This window comes from Salmo salar, chromosome 24 (assembly GCF_965601325.2).
Source record: "Salmo salar chromosome 24, fSalSal1, whole genome shotgun sequence".
NCBI classification, from domain to species: domain Eukaryota; kingdom Metazoa; phylum Chordata; class Actinopteri; order Salmoniformes; family Salmonidae; genus Salmo; species Salmo salar.
In genome coordinates, this window is record NC_138314.1 from 33,740,001 (window position 1) to 33,761,679 (window position 21,679).

Sequence of the window (21,679 nt, forward strand, 5' to 3'; positions counted from 1 at the left end):
TCACCTTGACTGTGGCCAGTCAGAGAGAGCCGTGGGCTGTGGAGCTGCGGATGCGGGCTTGGCTGGTTCCCAGAAGGCTGTTCTGCTCGACACAGCCGTCTACCCCCCCCCCCCCTCCCCCCCTCAGGCTTGGGGGTCCCCTGAGGTGGGAGGGTTGGGCTGACTGATTAGGTCCCAGGTAAAGCACTGCCCGGGGAGCCTATTAGAAAGCCAAAGTCAATGACGACACAGACTGAGACACACACTCTCCACCTCCCCCTCTTCCTCCCCTCCTACCTCTCCCCTCCTCCTCCCCTCCTATCTCTCCCCTCCTCCTCTCCTCCTCCCCACATACCGCTCTCCTCCTCCTCCCCTCCTACCTCTCCCCTCTCCTCCTCCTCCTCCCCTCCTACTTCTCCCCTCCTCCTCCTCCTCCCCTCATACCTCTCCCCTCCTACCTCTCCCCTCTCCTCCTCCTTCCCTCCTACTTCTCCCCTCCTCCTCCTCCTCCTCCTCCTCCTCCTCCTTCTCCCCTCATATCTCTCCCCTCCTACCTCTCTCCTCTCCCCTCCTCCTCCTCCCCTCATACCTCTCCCCTCTCCTCCTCCTCCCCTCCTACTTCTCCCCTCCTCCTCCTCCTCCTCCTCTCCTCCTACCTCTCCTCCTACCTCTCCCCTCCTCCTCCTCCTCCCCTCCTACCTCTCCCTTCCTCCTCCCCTCCTACCTCTCCCTTCCTCCTCCCCTCCTACCTCTCTCCTCTTCCTCCTCCTCCTCCACCTCCTCCCCTCCTACCTCTCCTCTTCCTCTTACACCTGCATCTCCTCCTCCCCTCCTCCACTCCTCCCCTCCTCCTCTCGTTCTCCTCCTCCTCTCCTCCTCCCCTCCCCTTCATCATCCTCTTCCTCCTTCCTCTCCTCTATGTTGGTCCTGTCAGACAGCTGCTGACCCAGGCTGCTTTCACCATAGGGATTTTCCTTCTCTGTATTATAATGATATTACACCAGATAGTATGGGCCAGTTGGTATCTCTAAAATGTGAAAGTCGTAATACAAGTGGAAATGCTGTGTCTTATCCTCAGCAGCTCTTCTCTTCTTATCCCTTCACCACTAATAATCCTAATCAGTTGCCTTCTCTTCTTATCCTTTCACCACCAATAATCCTAATCAATTACCTTCTCCTCTTATCCCTTCACCACTAATAATCCTAATCATTTACCTTCTCTTCTTATCCTTTCACCATTAATAATCCTAATCAGTTACCTTCTCTTCTTATCCTTTCACCACCAATAATTCTAATAAATTACCTTCTCTTCTTATCCCTTCACCACCAATAATCCTAATTATTTACCTTCTCTTCTTATCCCTTCACCACTAATAATCCTAATCAATTACCTTCTCTTCTTATCCCTTCACCACTAATAATCCTAATAATTTACCTTCTCTTCTTATCCCTTCACCACTAATAATCCTAATAATTTACCTTCTCTTCTTATCCCTTCACCACTAATAATCCTTATCAGTTAGCATCTCTTCTTTTCTCACCTCTTCTCACATATCCTCCTCCTCTCATTATTCATTTAATTTGCTTTCCCCTCCTCTACACCAACCTCCACTCGCCCTTTTCTCTCCTCTAAAACAATAGTTTCTTGGAGCCGGGAACCTACATTTTGAAACCCCAGTGCAAATCAGGAAACCACTGGACAATGGCACCAGCCCCCTCGAAATCCACAAGCATTAAAAAGGGAGAACTCTTTGCTGCTATTCTGAGACCCTCTGCCATTTTATAGTCAGTCAGCCCATTGTTCTGTACTTTGTAGCAGAGTAACACAGACCGGAACCCTCTGAGCTATTTTCAGGCCATTTCTGAAAACCCGTTATTGTGAACGTATAATTACAAGCTCTCTATGCTGTACTTAATTCCCAAACAATATGGTGTATTGAGGAAGTTCTGTTAGACAACAGGGCTTTAAATGTACTGTGGACAAGCCAAGCTACTGTTACCGCCCTGCTAAACCCTGGCTGGAGCTTCTCCTCTTCTGTTCACTCTTTACAGCTCTCTCACTACCCAAATGCCACTCCAGTGGCCATGTAATGATGTGACGATGACAATGATGATGATAATGATAATAATGAGGATGATAATGATGATGGTAATAATGAGGATGATAATGATGATGATAATAATGAGGATGATGACGATAATGATAACAATGAGGATGATAATGATGATGGTAATAATGAGGATGATAATGATGATGATGATAATGATGATGGTAATCATGAGGATGATAATGATGCTAATAATGAGGGTGACAATGATGATGATAATAATGAGGATGATGATAATGAGGATGATAATGATGAGGGTAATAATGAGGATGATAATGATGAGGATAATAATGAGGATGCTATTAATGTGGATGATAATGATGACAACAACTCTCACTTCAATGTCAGATCTGGATGCATAGCAGACAGAGATGGAGAGGGAGACCGAAAGAAAGATGAACAAATAATTTCATTTTTAGCATAAATTTGACCTTTTTAAATAATTAACCAATTAGCCTACTTTAGATATTGTTTTAGGAAAGGATATATTTCATAAAAGGTCTATATGGGGAGGGTTTACAGACTTGCAAGTGTCAGAACAGGTACTCTGTGTAAGTAACTGCCTGATGTTAGTGGCACTATTGGAGGCTCATCCCTCTCCCTCTCTCCCTCTCTTGTCTCCTTCTCTCCCTCTCTCTCTCTCGTCTCCCTCTCTCCTCTCTCCTTCCCTCCAGCTGGGAAGACTTCAGGGGAATTGAACCAGCCTCTCTCAGCCCAGGGAGGAAATGACAAATAAGTACTTCCAGCCACCTAGAAGAGCCACGCGTCAGAGGCTTCAGGACAGGAAATAGGAGGGACATCTTAGACTGTCGCACAAAGGATGGTGTGTTTCTGGGGCACTTTGCAAGAGGCAGGCTGTAACAGACAACAAGGTAGAAGGAGGTAGAGGGCCTTTTTTCATTTCTTTCTTTTCCTCTGTCTCTTTTGAAACAAGTTGATGAAGTTCCTGAATCAATAAGTTCCCCAGTAACCAGGCAACAGCCCTTGTAATTTCTTTATCTCACTCCTTTTTCCCTTCTCTCTCAGTCTTTCTCTCTCTGTATTTCTCCCTCTGTCTTTCTCCCTTTCTCTCTGTGTCTTTCACCCTCTGGCTTTCACCCTCTGTCTTTCTCCCTTTCTCCCTCTGTCCTTTTCCCTCTGTCTTTCTCCCTTTCTCCCTCAGTCTTTCTCTCTCTGTCTTTCTCTCTCTGTCTCTCCCTCTCTGTCTCTCCCTCCGTCTTTCTCTGTCTTTCTCTCTCTGTCTTTCTCCCTCTGCCTTCTCTCTCTCTCTCTCTCTCTGTCTTTCTCTCTCTGTCTTTCTCTCTCTGTCTTTCTCTCTCTGTCTCTCCCTCTGTTTCTCCCTCTGTCTCTCCCTCTCTGTCTCTGTCTTTCTCCCTCTGCCTTTCTCTCTCTCTCTCTGTCTTTCTCTCTCTGTCTTTCTCTCTCTGTCTTTCTCTCTCTGTCTTTCTCCCTCTGTCTTTCTCTCTCTGTCTTTCTTTCTCTGTCTTTCTCCCTCTGTCTTTCTCCCTGCTCTGTTGTCACTCAGCCGCCGTGTCTGACAGTGATGGATTTGTTCTCTCCGTTTGCCGCTGCTCTGCTTTTGGTCAGACAGCTGTCCCGGTCCTAATTGGTGGAAATGTTAGCAGCATCTGGTTCTGTGTCTGGTGAGCGTCTCCCACTACAACAGTTGTCCAGGAGGCCGCCGGTTGCCGTAACGTCACCTCCTTGGCGACTGCGCTGGAGTACCTGCCACTCAGCATTACCAGTGGCGCGCCCAGAAGAGACAGGGCACTTCACTCATCCAAGAAATGAGGCTGTTTGAGAGGAACATTTGATATTAAGTATATTTCCCCCCTCCATCACTAACCCTGGCCATCAGGGGAAAACAGGAGGAGTGGAGAAATTCTATGGCGGGTTAACGTTAAAATAATCTTTCAACAGTGCAACGTGCCATAATGCAATTTTTTATAATGCCATTTTATATCTCTTTCTACTGTAAAATGACTGCTTCTGTAATGACAGAGGACATGGGTGTTTCGCTTGCTTTGAAAAGAGAGAGGAAGAGAAGGAGGTTCATCTCTGGGGACTCTAACCCCCTCTATTTCAACCCCTTCTCTGCCACCCACTTTTCTTCCTCCCACTCTCTCTATCCCCCTGTGACCATTTCCAGTCCCCTGGTGCAGTGGCAGTTCTCTGCTGTGAAATCCTGAGGACTAATCTGTGTTTGTAGTTGTAACAACACTGTGGAGCTATGGCTGTCAGACAAGGGCCATGAATGTTATAGATTTGGCTTAGGGTGGCTTTATACTGTACCTAGTGTTGACATGCATCCCGTGATCTGCCGTGTTCACATTTGTCGACAGGTGTAGATACACACAAGATGCGTTGTGATTCAAATATTCCACAAAAGCACGATTTACCTGAAAGTTTGAGTTGCAATTTACCGTTATACCAGAGCTAGACCGGAGGAAAGTGCCTGGATTTCTGATAAGGGCTACTGTACACATACTGCATTTGCTGCACTTAGCCAATTAGTTTGATTTGATTAAATATGAAATTCAAATGTATCTTTCCCAGCAAAAAAATAAGGTACACATGATTTTAACATTTTAGTCAAAACCACTTGGCTCATTCTGTGCAGAACATTCAGTGAATGTTTACTTTCCACTTGTGCAGGATATGATTAGAAAATTCATCAAAATCTAATTACGGAACATTATAAATAATCTTTCGGCACTTCTACTATATATCAATGTATCAATTGAAGGCCAACATTGAAACACAAACACAGGCTAAACTGTTATATGGCGATTAGCGTTCACCTAAACAGAAACTAGACGGACAGACTGGCAGGGTGCATGTCCGTCAGACCAGGATGCCTCCTAAATACACACATCACATCATGTTTGCTGCTGTTTCATATCCTTGCATGTACAAACACACAGGTGGTCAGGGTGAGGAGGGGCACCCGGTCTGAGGGCATCATATTCAAACTGTGGCTGTTCTCGGCTCCTGACTGTCCATGGCCTCAGTGTCCTGTCTGCCTGCCTCTCCCAAACCACTGAATACAGGTATTCACATCAGGAATCCAGCAGCCACCGAAACATCCAGTCCAAACAGACATAGTGGCTCTTCTACGTAAATACAGAGCCGTGCCAAAAACACAGGCCTGCCCTCCAAATGTCTCTAGGCCTCTAGTGTTCAGTCTATATCTGTTTCTGGCCTTTGTGCTTCTACATCTGCATTGCTTGCTGTTTGGGGTTTTAGACTGGGTTTCTATATAGCACTTTGTGACATTTGCTGATGTAAAAAGGGCTTATAAATACATTTGATTGATTGAATTTGATTGTTGCCCAAATTAGTACATTTCTGTCTCACGGTACCCTCATCCTATATTAAACTGAAGTTAATATTGTTTGTAATAAACATTTGAAGCTGCATTGGCACTTTGTTTCTGTGCAGAGCGAGAACAAATGACAGTTTGAGGTAACATTGTATTTAAAAAAAGAATCGGATGAAATTATGCTACGTTATGCTAATCATGTTGGATGTCAGTAGAGCGATTTCACCTCTATAAGTGGTCATTTGTCCTAATTATTGATCTAGATTTACAGACTGGCCTCGGTAAATCAGGAGACTGGAGAGGGCTTCATGGTTTGAGATATTCTTGGCAGAGACAAAGGGCAAACATGAGGCTGTGGAGAGAGCAAACAGCCCTCCCTCCCCCTCCCTGCCTTCCTCCCCCTCCCCCCTACCTCCCTCCCCCATAGAATTAATGGTTTTAATTCAATGTGACACGGGAAGGAATAAAGCTGTGGTCTGATTGGCTCCCCTGTACTTTAGCCCAGGCAGAGGTTGGAACAAATCCAGAATCTGATTGGTTAAGGGGTTTTGAATGGCCAATACACTCCATTTCTTGCTCATTCTCCAGCCCTGTCCCACAGTACTATTATAAAGCAGTGTGGACTAGCATGGTAGGTATGGTGGCGGTAGCTGTGCTGGTGAAGGTGATACTGCAGGCCAGGCAGAAACATGCGTCTCTCTGGGGGACAGGCAACCTTGGTGAGACCCACAGGCTCTTCTCTGATGATGCCATATCGACCCTGTATCACAAAGAGACACCACTGTTCAACTTCTGAGATAAAGTGGGGACAAACCTGTAGACAGGGCAAATGGTGGGGAGAAACTGTTTTCAGGTGGGAAAAAATTACTCATTACTAGTACAGTGCTATTTGGGTTGTTAATTGGATTCGTTCTAATATTTTTTGATTTCTTGTAAGTTTTGTGTTTTTATTTTTTATTACTGTGTACTTGTTTGACATTTTACTGCATTGTTAGGAGTAAGTAACATAAGGATTTGGCTGCACCTGCTATAACATCTGCTAAACTGTGTAAATTTGTGCTTGTGTCTATGGTAGGTTGGATATCTGCATTAGTGAGTCAGACACAGCTATTGGCAATGCATACAGAAAAGCAGTCAATTACAGTGAAGCTCATTGTCACATAAAATTATTGTAGTATGTAAATATTTATGTTGACCTAAATGTTAACACTTGCAATCAAATTAAGAATGCAATCGATGGATTAAAACAACTCCCACAGTTTAAAATCATTCTTTGTAGTCAGTTTATATTTAGCCTGTGTGAAGACAGAATGCGGTGGAAACAGACATCAACAACTATTACTAGCCGTCTCCATCCAGTATGACTTGTGTATTTCTGCAAGAGCCACACATAGTCTGGGTAGAGCAAGCGGTCCACATTTATTGAACATAATTGGCGCTTAAAGTCTTAAATGATTTATTATTGTGAGATCTGACAGTGCTGCTCAGAAGCAAATTGGGATCATCTTCCATGACCACCAAGGATTTGCAGATTGGAGGCAGAACTAAGTTTATTTCCTCTGCTCTGCTTTTATCCTTGCAAACGAAGCGTTTAAAAGGATCACCCGCGACAGATAACCACGTTACTGTACAGACGAATAACGCCGCTGCTCTTAAGATCCTGATTTTGTCTGGGTCTTTCTCTCTTCCCCTCACCCAGTCTAATTGTACAGAAGATCCCTGTGGGTTTTAACGTTTGACACGGCGAAAAGCTCTTAAATCCTCCACACTGCTCCCTCCCTTATGAGGCTGTGTATCTTAAGAGCAAAAAAGGATGTATGTCTAATTCGCAAATTTATCACTTTGCAAAATGATGCATTAAATGAGAGTGGACACGCTCTGATTTGAAATGCTGACTTTAGAAAAGAAGTTCTGATTTTGAAAATGAGTTTGGACGGGCATCCCCAAACTAACCGCCCGCCTCACACGTCCCCTCGGTTAAATTCACTCACTAATGCACTCTCTTTCTTCTTCATCTCTCAGTCAATATTTCTCTCTTTCTCTCACTCTCTGTGGCATTGGTAGTGCTTATTGGACCAGGCTTTTATGCTCTGTACTCAATGGTCTCGCTGTCTCTCTCTCTCTCACTCTCTATCTCTTTCACTCACGCTCTCTCTCTCGCTCTTTTTCTCTCTATATATCTCTGTGTCTGTGTGTGAACGTTTTACAATGTGTGTCTTTCTGTTGACAGTCTTCATGCACATGTGAATGCCTGTTTATTTGCTTGTTTATTTTTGTAGACAAGGCCAAATCAATATCCTCTTATAGATGTTGTGGTCTTGAGAAGCCCTGGTTAGATTCTCTTCTCCATTCTACTAACCTTGAGGTTCTAAGCACTAGCATCAGGAGTACATACTTTAAGTCCATCATTCCGTCATTGATTGTGAGCGGTACCGCTAATGAAACCCTGAGGCACAGCACAGAGTCGAGCATATCTCTTCTCTTCCAGACTATTCTCGGTCTGAAGAGGGTCTTCCCCAACTGGCCTTGTTCCTCGAATCACTCCTCCATCATTTGCTCCACATGTAAAAGTCTCTCCAGACAAACAGAGGAGCCCTTCACATCACCACGCCGACACCGGAAGGGAATTCTTGGTAATGCTTGGACAGAACAAAGAGGCATATTGGCTGGCCCACCGTCTCAATCCCACCCCCTCTCATTGTAATAGACAATGACTGTTCTTATTGAGAAGACACAAAGTAACGTTGACTTATGTTCTGTTTGAATTACAAATGTATCAACTGGTCAATTTCCTGTATGACTGTGCTTGGAAACAGTGAATAATTGTTGTATTTGCTCTTGAGAGTGTGGATCAGATATAGTGTACAGTTGGTCTCAGGATACAGGTCCTTTTCTCTGGGGCTGAAACCAAAACGGAGGCCTGTGAATGTAACTCCACTGGTAGTGTTGCAATAGGCTATGCCTCTAAGGTCTACCTGTCAAGAAACAATTTTTAAAACGTGTGCAAAAAAGTAAATGTAAATGTCTGTCCACAAACCAGAATTCCCTGGAGATGGGTTAAAACAAGGGCGAGAACTGAATGGATGACAACCCCGTCCGCACGACTGGCGCTGAGGGGAAAACACAAAGCAAACCAGGTTTTAAGAGGTGCCTCTTTCACAGTGTTAATGGCTACTGGCAAAATCATGAGGCATGAGGGAAACATTTCAAGTAGCAGAATCTACAACGTGTTGAAAGTTTTTTGGGGGGGGAAATATTACTCTGAATTACGGACTATTGAAGTTAGAAGTGGTGGCCATTCCCCTGACCATTCCTTGATAAACAAACCTAACCGTATCACTCATTCTGTATGTAAATGTGGCAGAGAAACACAGTTGCCACCTGAACCGTCGGTACAAGTTACAGCCCTGGAAAACTACCATCTTATATTTATACACTGACCTTCTCTGCCAGATCAAAATAGGCAGAGCAATATGAACTGGAGAAGCTGATACATGGTAATTAATTGTTGTCCAGTAGCTTGAAAGACATGACAGCAACGTGTCTGGCCCAAACTAGATCTGTCTGGTCTAAACATAACCAAGTAAACATGTTTGATGTCGTAATAGGAATTATTTGATGGCGTTACTGTCCATGGGCTGTTGTGTAACCTCATGGTACATATTTAGCGCTAGATTCCAATGGTTATTTATAAACATTACTTGTGTTTGTGCTATGACACTTTTTCACTGTAAACAGAACATGTCCAGACAAGCCTTTACAGTATCTATTATTAATAATGATGGCCTCTTTCTCTTCCTCTATTTGTCATGTGTGTTATACAGTACCTGCGCTGATATCTGCTTCGGTCTTGTCCGTCCAACAGCGCATAACAGTGAGGACAACAAGAACTCAGTATGACTCAACAGAGTATAGGCTATGAGTTTTGTATTCCTTAGAGACTGAGAGGATTATAGCTAGAGACACATACACTGAGTGTCCAAAGCATTAGGAACACCTGCTCTTTCATGACACGTGTATCCAGGTGAAAGCTATTATCCCTTATTGATGTCACTTGTTAAATCCACTTCAATCAGTGTAGATGAAGGGGAGGAGACAGGTTTAAGAAGGTTTTAAGCCTTGAGACAATTGAGACATGGATTGTGTATGTGTGCCATTCAGAGGAGTTAATTGGCAAGACAAAAGATTGAAGTGCCTTCGAACGGCGTACGGTAGTAGGTGCCAGGTGCACCGGTTTTAGTGTGTCAAGAACAGCAACGCTGCAGTTTTTTTTAAAGTTCACCAGTTTTCCGTGGGCCAGCATCCCTGTGTTACGCTTTCAACACCTTGTGAAGTCCATGCCCCAATGAATTGAGGCTGTTCTGCGGGCAAAAGGGGTGCAACTCAATTACATTTACATTACATTTACATTTAACTTAACTCAATAAAAGGAAGGTGTTCTTAGTGTTTGGTGCACTCAGTGTACAGGCATCACGAGACCAGACATCAAGTTTGCTTGTGTTTCCAGATGAGAATTCAGAGCAGCAGACGAAACCGGATGAATCTAGTGTACAGTAGGGTAAGGGGTACAGTAGGGTAAGGGGTACAGTAGGGTAAGGGGTACAATAGGGTAAGGGGTACAGTAGGGTAAGGGGGTTGTCAGGGTCTTTTGGACCCTGACCAGACAGAAGGTTCTAAATCACAGAGTCAGCAGATTATTGGAGTGTGGGATGTGGTTAGGGCCAGGTGCAGGTGTGTGTTCTCAGAGAGAAAGAGAAAGGGAGAGAGAGTGAGCGAGGGAAGGAAGGAAGGAGAGAGAGAGCAAAAGAGAAAGCGAGAGAGAGCATGAGAGAGACGGAAAGGGTGAGAGAAAGAGGGAGGGACGGAGGGAGCAGGAGTGAGAGTGCTGGTCTGCAGATGTGGTCAGTCCCCTCTAGCTCTCCAGGTGCAGGCCCATGTTGATTGATGAAAACAAGCTTGGGTCTCTCTCGCTCTACGCTCCGACGCACCACGTGAGGAAACAAGCTTGGGTCTCTCTCTCACTGCAGCGCTCCAACTGATGGGAACAAGGCCCTCTTCAGAGAGGAACCATGGCCAGTCTTTGATTTGATGTTGTTATCCTTTTTGTGCATGTGTTTTCTTTTTGTCATGATGGAAGTGGTGTGTGTATGGATATTTAATGGATAAATATGACTATCATATCCTTTAGTGTGTGTGTGAATGTGTGCACGTGTGCGCACATGCGGGGCCGTGCGTGCGTGTATGTGTTTGTGTGTATGTGTGTGTTTGTGTGCATGTGCGAGTGCGTGTGCACACTTATGTGTGTGTGTGAATCCCACAGGGTCCCCAGTCAATGCTGCGCTCCGTTTCATCCCTCATTGTTTGTGACTCAGACTGCCGTCTTCGTCTCTATTCATGCACCCCCCTCTTCCTCTAAACAAACAGCCTCATTAGCTACTGTTCACCTCCCATACACACACACACACACACACACACACACACACACACACACACACACACACACACACACACACACACACACACACACACACACACACACACACACACACACACACACACGCACACACAGACACATGCACATACAGACACACACACATGCACACACATACACACATACACACACACACAAGCACATAAACACACATGTACACACATAGAGATCACAGATCGTCAATGTCGTATAGCATAATGGACCAGTGGGGTTGGATGTGATAGAATTCATGTCACACTCTTGTTTCACCTTGTTGCATCAAAAGCTGGAAAATATAAGCCTTCGCCTCCAAATAACGCACACATACAAACACACACACAAACACACACACACAGACACACGCACACGCAAGCAAGAGAACAACAGAATAGAAATCACCACCAAAGGAGGATACCATGGGGGTTAGTGAGAGGAGGTGGGAATAAGGAAAAGAGAATTGTAAAGTAAAGACAAACCCTCATCCTCCAGCCCCTCGCCCATGGGGTGAACAACTGCTCCTGATGGGGGGGTTGGTGTGTTTTTTTCCAGTGCCCCTGAGCGTGCTACCTTCTATCCCAACCCTGGCAATCTCTCACCATCTCACAAACAGACTCTCCGCTCCGCACTCATCTGAACTCACACACACCGCTCTGTGCTCCTTCTCATCTTCCTATGTGGGGCTCTTTGTAGCCGCAGTGCCTGAGCTCGGCAGAAAACAAAGACAGAGCAAAAAAGGAGGAAGGGGATGAGAGTTGTATATGTGGAGGAGGGAGGAGCACTGGCTTGCTTGCATTGTCGAGGCACTGCCTGTTTCAGAGGAGCGCCGGGTGATGAGCCTTCGCTAGCAGTTGATTTGGAGGGTCTTCCCCAGCTGTGCGCCAAGACAGGAACTAGAAAATGTGGCAGGGACCCTAATTAGACAGGCCTAAGTGTACTGAACTGAGGGAGAACCCCGGAGCGGGAGCGAATGCAAATCAACCCCCACAAATATAAAGGGAGGAGAGTCCCTGCAGTAATTACAACATTTCACAAACCAAGCAAGACACCTTCAGGAAGTTTTCCCTCAGAAAGCCTCCTCAACTGACTGGGGTGGAGAGAAGAGAAGAGATGCAGTCATATTTAAGCCGAGTGGACACTACACAAATCCTTTAAATCCTAACATCGCTGATCCTCTCACATTAAACAACCGTCTTTCCTGTAGTCTTTTTGTCTTGCCAACGTAGTGGTGCGCACAGACGGAGGTCACACACTACAAGATTCTTCACTTGGTCGTGAGGATTGTCGATACCATGCAGTCTCGCTAAAACAAGGATGTGATGATGGGATTAGATTTAACGTGGCTACAACAAGCTGTGGCTCAAAACAACCTCAAACGTTTTCAGTCAAACATTCACGCTTGCCATAGAGTTGAAATATCTAGCCAATATATTTTTAACTGAATAACATTTAGTCTAAAGAGCTTGTCAGAGCTGTAACGATTTGAGACTTTGGCAAGTACAAACCTATACTAGTAGTAGTCATGGCTCCTGCTCCTGAGTACACATTCTGGGTTATGCGACATGTCATCATCTCACTCTCTGGGGAGCTCTCATTGGCTATTGCTCATCACTGTTCTCAAATCTTGTCATTGCATATCTCACACTACAAGCGCAGTGCAGATTTTGTGCTGATAAAAACGAACAAAGTTAGAAAATATCTAGGACATCTAGGACTGCTCAAAGACGGGATCAGTAGCCCTCAGATTGACGGGATCAGTAGCCCTCAGATTGACGGGATCAGTAGCCCTCAGATTGCGTCTCTGATCCTCTCACGTTAAATGAGCGTCGTGACACGCGTGCCCGAAGTAGGCAACGACATGGGTATTTTGTCTCCGATCTCAATTCTTGTCTGGAACAGCTAGTATACAACCGGCTTTAGTTCCACCACAGGTTTTAGAATGAGATTCAGCTTAGACCAGGCAGGTCAATAACAGAGTCTTGGTTGCTGTGTATTTGAGCGCTTGGGACGATACGGCTCTATCTGCATTTTTGTCCAAATGTTGTTATTGACACGGCCTTGTTATTTTTGATGTTCTCTACTTATACAGTGCTTTAAAAGCCCCAATTCACGTTGTTAAGTTCAAAACAATAGAAGACAAATATTACTGACACCATTCAAACCAATGAAGATTCAGAAATGTAAATGTATCTCAGAATTATATTTTTTCAGATAGAACCATATAGTCCCAAACTCTTGAATTTCCATAGTATGGAGTTCTGTGAAGTGAACATGAAATGTAAAGACATAAACAACAGGTGTTTTTATGGTGACTTGGTACACAAGTGTGCATGTGTGAGTGTATGCATGCCTCCATGCTTGGACAGAAGTCTGTGTGTGTGTGTGTGTGTGTGTGTGCGTGTGTGTGTGCGCGTGTGTGTGTGTGTGTGTGTGTGTGCGTGCGTGCGTGTGTGTGTGTGTGTGTGTGTGCGTGTGTGTGTGTGTGTGTGTGTGTGTGTGTGTGTGTGCGTGCGTGCGTGCGTGCGTGCGTGCGTGCGTGCGTGCGTGCGTGCGTGCGTGCGTGCGTGTGATGGCAGTGACCAGATTGTGATGTACTTAAAGCCAAACATAATGGTGGCAGGTCATTATTTCCTTCGTGGAGCCTTGGCTGTTCCCCCATCTCAACAGGGTGAAGAGAATGGAGTGAGAATGGGGTGAGGTGGTGGATGGCAGGTACAACAGAGAATGGAATGAGGAAGGAGAGTGATGGCAGGTACAACAGAGCATGGGGTGAGGGAGAATGATGGCAGGTACAGTAGAAAACTTGAACGAGGCCTTCAGGATGACCAGCTGGCAGCTCCATGCTCCAGCCTCTCTGAGAGAGAGGATCTGGCCTGGGACTGTTCCATATCTAACAGAGCCTGCCACCGTGAAATGTCCAGAGTTTGTTGACGAGGGAACGAGGAATTTGACACCTTGTCAGACTCCTCTCCTTTCTAAACAACAAAATTTAAGGGGTAATAGGAGAAATCAAACGGTTGTTCAAGAAATGTCACATTCCTCTGTTGTCAACAACACATTAAATGTAGGTTTTCACTGTGAGAAAGAGAGGAAGTCGTTCAGAACATCCGTTGGCATGTTAAAGAGATGTGTTGAAGTTTGCTCATGTTTGGTGCCAAGAACAGGGTGAATAGTGAGAGGACAATGGAGGAATGTGTGTGGTTACAGCAGACTATTTGGTGCTGTGTTAGCATATCTACTTGATGGGGTGCAAACAATGGTGCCCGGGCCAAGCTCACACAGAAGTGTGTGTGTGTGTGTGTGTGTGTGTGTGTGTGTGTGTGTGTGTGTGTGTGTGTGTGTGTGTGTGTGTGTGTGTGTGTGTGTTAGTGAGTGTGCTTGTGTGTGTGTGCTTGTATGCGTGTTTGTGAGTGTGCAGAGAACTTCACTGCTCGTTGGCCCGTGTCAGGCATACTCTCACCAGTCTCAAATCCGGGGTATCATACACGCAGAGACATCTGTCAAGGCAAACAGATGTGTGAGCTACAACGCTGCATGAATTATCCCAGAAACTCACTGAGAAAGTAAATTAGAAGAGGTTGGTAATGTCATACTTCTGTCCCTCTGTCTTTCTCTCACTCTTTCTTTTTGGCATAGCTACCGGCAGTGGTGACGAGGGCATGTTAAATCATGTGTGCAGGCTGTCTAATCTGTGCTTTGCCTGTTGGGATTACTAGAGGATGCTGTGGCACGGCTGTCTGGTGACATTATTACAGAGAATAGAGAACACCTGTGCTGCCACACCGGAAAAACATATACACCTTTCACAGGTTTATTTCAAGTATACTGTGTTTTTGGCCTGGGGTGGTCTAGAGGTCTAAGCCACTGCCTCTGGAGCAAATGTATTACGCACCACTGCCATCATGGGTTCCAATCCAGCCCACTGCTCATTCAGCACTCTCTCTTGTTGCTTTCACCTCTATCTCGCCATAACACAGGAGGCTGCTGAGGGGATGGATGGAATGGAGTGAATGGAATGATATCAAACAGATGGAAACCATGTATTTGATGTGTTCGATACCATTCCATTGATTCCGTTCCAGCCATTACTATGAGCCCGACCTCCCCAATTAAGGTGTACCGAGCCACCTGTGCTCCATATCCAATAAATATACAAAACGCACCCCCCAAAAAATATATATTTAAAAAAACTACACTGTGTTATATACTGAGTCATACAAGCTAAATGTTCAGACATTTCCAAACAACTACTTTGATGACATTATTTAATAAAGAAGGTAGTGCTCCTCTCAGAGCTCTAACAGCACTGTTTGATGGGCTACTGCTCCTCTCAGAGCTCTAACAACACTGTTTGATGGGCTACTGCTCCTCTCAGAGCTCTAACAACACTGTTTGAGGGGCTACTGCTCCTCTCAGAGCTCTAACAACACTGTTTGATAGGGTACTGCTCCTCTCAGAGCTCTAACAGCACTGTTTGATAGGGTACTGCTCCTCTCAGAGCTCTAACAACACTGTTTGATAGGGTACTGCTCCTCTCAGAGCTCTAACAGCACTGTTTGATAGGGTACTGCTCCTCTCAGAGCTCTAACAACACTGTTTGATAGGGTACTGCTCCTCTCAGAGCTCTAACAGCACTGTTTGATAGGGTACTGCTCCTCTCAGAGCTCTAACAACACTGTTTGCAATCAGTTATATTTCTCCATTTATTATTTAATTAACTCAAATGAAAATGTGTATTGGCTTTATCTACAAGCTTCACATTACAGTACATTCCATATACTGTTGCCTCTCCATACAGCATGTAATTACCACCATACTAAATACGCTTGAACCGTATCAAAAAATAATTAATTCCAAATTATATTTGGGTTATCCATTGCTAATATACAAGATTTTTTGCATGCTAATGCCAAATGTTTTGAAACATTCCTGCAATTCAATTACTTGAGAATATCATTAAAAGCAACACATTTCCAGTTTAATTTGTGTGGGCTATTTAAGTCACTCCAGAGCCATAGAATCCCCCCCCCCCCCCCCCCCCCTGGTAAGTGGATTCATTCATTTGAATCAATAAAGTCTCTCTGTCGGGTAGCATTCGCGTAAATAACGTGACGGTGGTTTATCAGCTACAGTGGGGGTCCAAGCCCTCCACTTACAGCTCAACAAGAACTTTACAGAGACAATTAAAGGATGAGGATTCTCTCAAATCAAAATCATATCAAATTGTATTGGTCACATTCACATGCTTAACAGATGTTATTGCAGGTGCAGCGAAATGCTTGTGTTTCTAGCTCCAACAGTGCAGTAATATCTAACAAGTAATATCTAACAATTTCACAATAATACACACAATACAATACACGCAAATCTAATGTGAAGGAATGGAATTAAGAATAAATAAATATTTGACGAGAAACGTCGGAGCAGAATAGACTAAAATACAGTCAAGTATAATATAATACAGTCTATACATATGAGATGGGCAATCCAAAATATGTAAACATTATTAAAGTGACAAGTGTTCTATTATTAAAGTGGCCAGTGTCTATGTATATAGGGCAGCAGCCTCTAAGGTGCTAGTGATGGCTGTTTAACAGTCTGATGGCCTTGAGATAGGAGCTGGTTTTCAGTCTCTCGCTCCCAGCTATGATGCACATGTACTGACCTCGCCTTCTGGACGATAGCGGGGTGAACAGGCAGTGGCTTGGGTGGTTGTTGTCCTTGATTATCTTTTTGGCCTTCCTGTGACATCGGATGCTGTAGGTGTCCTGGAGGGCAGGTCGCTTGCCCCGGTGATGTGTTGGGCAGACCGCACCACCCTCTGCAGGGCCCTGCGGTTGCAGGTGGTGCAGTTGCCATACTAGGCGGTGATACAGCCTGACAGGATGCTCTCAATAGTGCAGCTGTAAAAGTTTGTGAGGGTTTTAGGTGCCAAGCCAACCTCCTCTTGAGGTTGAAGAGGCGCTGTTGCGCCCTCCTCACCACACTGTCTGTGTGGGTGAACCATTTCAGTTTGTCAGTGATGTGTACGCCGAGGAACTTGAAGCTTTCCACCTAATTCACTGCGGTCCCGTCAATGTGGATAGGGGGGTGCTCCCTCTGCTGTTTCCTGAAGTCCACGATCAACTCCTTTGTTTTGTTGACATTGAGTGAGAGGTTATTTTCCTGGCACCACACTCCCAGGGCCCTACTTCCTCCCAGGCTCCCGAAGGCTGTCTCGTCATTGTTGGTAATCAGACCTACTACTGTTGTGTCATCTGAAAACTTGATGATTGAGTTGGAGGTGTGTGTGGGTGAACAGGGAGTACAGGAGGGGGCTGAGCACGCACCCCTGTGGGGCCCCTGTGTTGAGGATCAGCGAAGCGGACGTGTTGTTTCCTACCTTCACCACCTGGGGGGCAGCCCGTCAGGAAGTCCAGGACACAGTTGCACAGGGTAGGGTTCAGACCCTGGGCCCCGAGCTTAATGATGAGCTTGGAGGTTACTATGGTGTTGAATCCTGAGCTATAGTCAATGAACAGCATTGTTACATAAGTGTTCCTCTTGTCCAGGTGGGATAGGGCAGGGTGCAATGTGATAGCGATCGCATCGTCTGTGGATTTATTAGGCCGGTAAGCATATAAGGTAGAGGTGATATGGTCCTTGACTAGTCTCTCAAAGCACATCATGATGACAGAAGGGAGTGCTACAGGGCGATAGTCATTTAGTTCAGTTACCGTTCTTTTCTTGGGTACAGGAACAATGGTGGACATCTTTAGGCATATGGGGACAGCAGACTGGGATAGGGAGAGATTGAATATGTCCGTAAACACTCCAGCCAGCTGGTCTGCGCATGCTCTGAGGACACGGCTAGAGATGCTATCTCTCTCACTCACTTTTTTGTCTTTAACTCTCTTTCTTCATATCTTCAAATTAGAAATTCTGTTTTTTACATTGGATAAAAAGTAGAGACTCAGAGCTAGAAAATGGTATATCATATACTACAGTTTAGGAGCAATGGGAAAGTAATTCTGCTTTGAAAGTTGATAAACCTGTAACCCCACTTTTGAGAAAATGTCCCATGAATGTTTGGGTACATCTACTGGAGAGTTCTTTGTCTACAACCATTCAGCATTGTTCCTACCCTCTGAAGCCCCATCTATCTCATTAAGGATTCACGTGTGAGGCCATCTGTTAACAGAGTAAGGTAGTGTAGAATAGAACCAAAGATTTGAAGACTAAAAGTGATGAAAGTAGTAGCAAAAGTAGTCATAAAAATACACTTTAACTAGTCCTTGGCCTATATCTTAATCTGACTTTGGTGCAGGTCATGTTGTTCTTCACAGTACCGTCTCCGGTAAACACAAACTATATAAAACGTGTTTTTGTCACATGCACAGGAAACAGAACGTGTAAACGGTATAATGAAATGGTTACTTGCATAGTGGAGTCTTTTGTTTAGACACATAATCCCAACCCATACTACCATGAACCATGAATGAATCTGCAGGTAGCTAAAGCAACCAACTAGGTTCAATTTTAGCTAGCTAGCTAACATTAGGCTATAACTAGCAATGCAAATGGTTTACTACACAGCTCATTCACGGAGACAGGTGTTTTATACAACAGCATTCTGTGTTTTCTTTTCAACTCCCACCACATTTGCAATCATACTCTGATTGCAAACTCAATCAACTTCTTCTGTGACAACAACACTGTTGATCACTGTTTTTTTCCCACATAACTGTCATCAGAGGACTGTACAATACAATGTCTGATTTAAATAAAATATTTTTACCTAAATCAAGGATTTCCTCATCGTCTGATTCATTTTCAGAGATTTTCACGATCATCTTACAGAAAGTAGTCCATCAGAACTTTTTCCCACTGATCTTTGTCGATAGTGCCTGTTAAATTCAGGGCAGCAATGTTACAGTTCTTCATGATCTCTTTCAAAAAAGCTGTAGTAGAAAGGATTATCTACACATACTGAGCAGCTCATGTTAAATAGACAGAAGCATGCTTCACCAATCTGAACTAATCTCTTGGCATGTCCAGCCTATCCATTATCTAAGCCAATCATAGCTAGCAGGAAGGTTCCTGCCTTTTTCTGTGGCTAAACCAACTAGTCATATTTTAACAATTTTATTTGTATTTACAGATGGTATACACATGTGTTATTGAGGCATCTGAAAGTCCACATGTTACAAAAGGCATTTCTGCCAGAAAAAGTTTTACATTCAAATGCCTCTCCTGTGAAGTAGTGGCATGCAGCATACGCCTAGCTTCCTGGAACAGGTCACACATGGTCTACTTTAAATTATTGTTCATGTATTTCGAGTTGTTGTGTTGCTGAACTGTAATTATTTTTCTGCTTGAGTCCTCATGGTTGATGAAAAGTATAATCCAAAGTTTTGCAAGTCAAAAATACCATCTTTTATCGTACATTTCCTCAAGCTACACTACGTGACCAAAAGTATGTGGACACCTGCTCATCGAACATCTCATTCCAAAATCATGGGCATTAATATGGAATTGGTTTCCTGTTTTCTGCTATAACAGCCTCTACTCTTCTGGGAAGACCACTCGATGTTGGAACATTTCTGCGGGGACTTGCTGTCATTCAGCCACAAGAGCATTAGTGAGGTTATTATAGCATTAGTGATGTTGGGCGATTAGGCCTGGCTTGCCGTCGGTGTTCCAATTGATCCCAAAGGTGTTTGATGGGGTTGAGGTCAGGGCTCTGTGCAGGCCAGTCAAGTTCTTCCACACCGATCTCGACAAACCCTTTCTGAATGGCCCTCACTTTCTGCACGGGGCATTATCATGCTGAAACAGGAAAGGGCCTTCCTCAAAATGGTGCCTCAAAGTTGGAAGCACAGAATTGTCTAGAATGTCATTGTATGCTGTAGCGTTGAGATTTCCCTTCACTGGAACTAAGGGGCCTAGACCAAACATTGATAAACAGCCCCAGACCATTAATTATTCCTCCTCCACCAAACTTTACAGTTGGCACTATGCATTGGGGCAGGTAGCGTTCTCCTGGCATCCACCAAACCCAGATTTGTCTGTCGGACTGCCAGATGGTGAAGCGTGATTCATCACTCCAGAGAACGAGTTTCCACTTCTCCAGAATCCAATGGTGGCGAGCTTTACACCACTTCAGCCAACAAATGGCGTTGCGCATGGTGATCTTGGGCTTGTGTGCGGCTGCTCGTCCATTGAAACCCATTTCATGAAGCTCCCGACGAACAGTTCTTGTGCTGACCTTGGTTCCAGAGGCAGATTTGGAACTCGATAGTGAGTGTTGCAACCGAGGAAAGACGATTTTTATGTGCTACGCACTTTAGCACTTGACAGTCCCGGTCTGTGAGCTTGTGTGGTCTACCACTTTCCGGCTGAGCCGTTGTAGCGCCTAGACGTTTCCACTTCACAATAACAGCACTTACAGTTGACTGGGGCAGCTCTAGCAGGGCCGAAATTTTACAAATCCTATGAAGGTGCCAATTTGAAAATAACGGAGCTCTTCAGTAAGGCCATTCTACTGCCATTGTTTCTCTATGGAGATTGGATGGCTGTGTGCTCAATTTTATAGACCTCTCAGCAACAGGTGTGGCTGAAATAGCTGAATCCACAAATTTGAAGGGGCGTCCACATACTTTTGTGTATATAGTGTATTTGATTCAATGCTGATCAAATATACACTTCAAACAGATATCGTGATTTCACATGTCGAGGAGCAACTACACGTGAATAACATTTTAGGTTTTGCTGTTTCAGTGTCATTTTACATTACTGGAAAAGCATAACATTTTGCTACGCCTTAACATGTAAACCATCTCCATTGGATTAAGCCACATTTCTGTGCTCATCCTTCAACTTGTAAAGAAGATCATTCATGGTTCCTTTGATTTCCATTTTCAATTAAGCATTTACTACAGCTGTCTGTCAATATAAAGATTACATTCTATGAGTGGTGTCTATTTCCTGTCCTGATTTATGAGGAAAACCAATTGGGAGTTAAATGCAAGGGAGAAGTATGCAGCATTTTTATCCCTTTTTGGAGCTCAATGTGCTTGAACAGATGTTCACAGATGAGTGACATTGATTGTCACTGGGGATCTAAGGTATATTTGTGCAGTTTGGGGACAGAGACCACAGTGCTGTACATGTGATACTAGACTAATATTCTGATATCACAAGCCAGTCAAAATCCTGACCTCTCTCTCTCTATTTCTCTCTCTCTCTCTCTCTCCCACCTTTCTCTCTCTCTCTCTCTCTCTCTCTCTCTCTCTCTCTCTCTCTCTCTCTCTCATGTATATATATATATATCTTTCTCTCTCTCTCTCTCTCTCTCTCTCTATATATATATATATATATATCTTTCTCTCTCTCTCTCTCTCTCTCTCTCTCTCTCTCTCTATATATATATATATATATATATATAATCTTTCTCTCTATCTCTTTCTCTTTCTCTCGCTCACTCTCACTTTCTCTTTCCATCGCTCTATTGTCTTTCTCTCCCTCACGCACATTCTCTCTTTCTCTCTCACTCTCTTTCTCTCGCTCACTCGCTCATTCTCTACCCCTCTCTCCTACAGCCGTAGTGAGGAATCTGATGAGGAGGTGTTGCATTTCTGTTTGTGTGTGTGTCTGTCAGGAGTCCGGTCGGGAAAACCTGCACTGCCACACATTTCTTCAAACATATATGGATCAGTGAATTAACTAATCCAGAGCTAAACTTGGTCATTTACATGGCAATTTTTCACAATCTATCAAAATGTTTCCATCTGAAAGCTAGAGCTGATCTGAAGCTCCATGTAC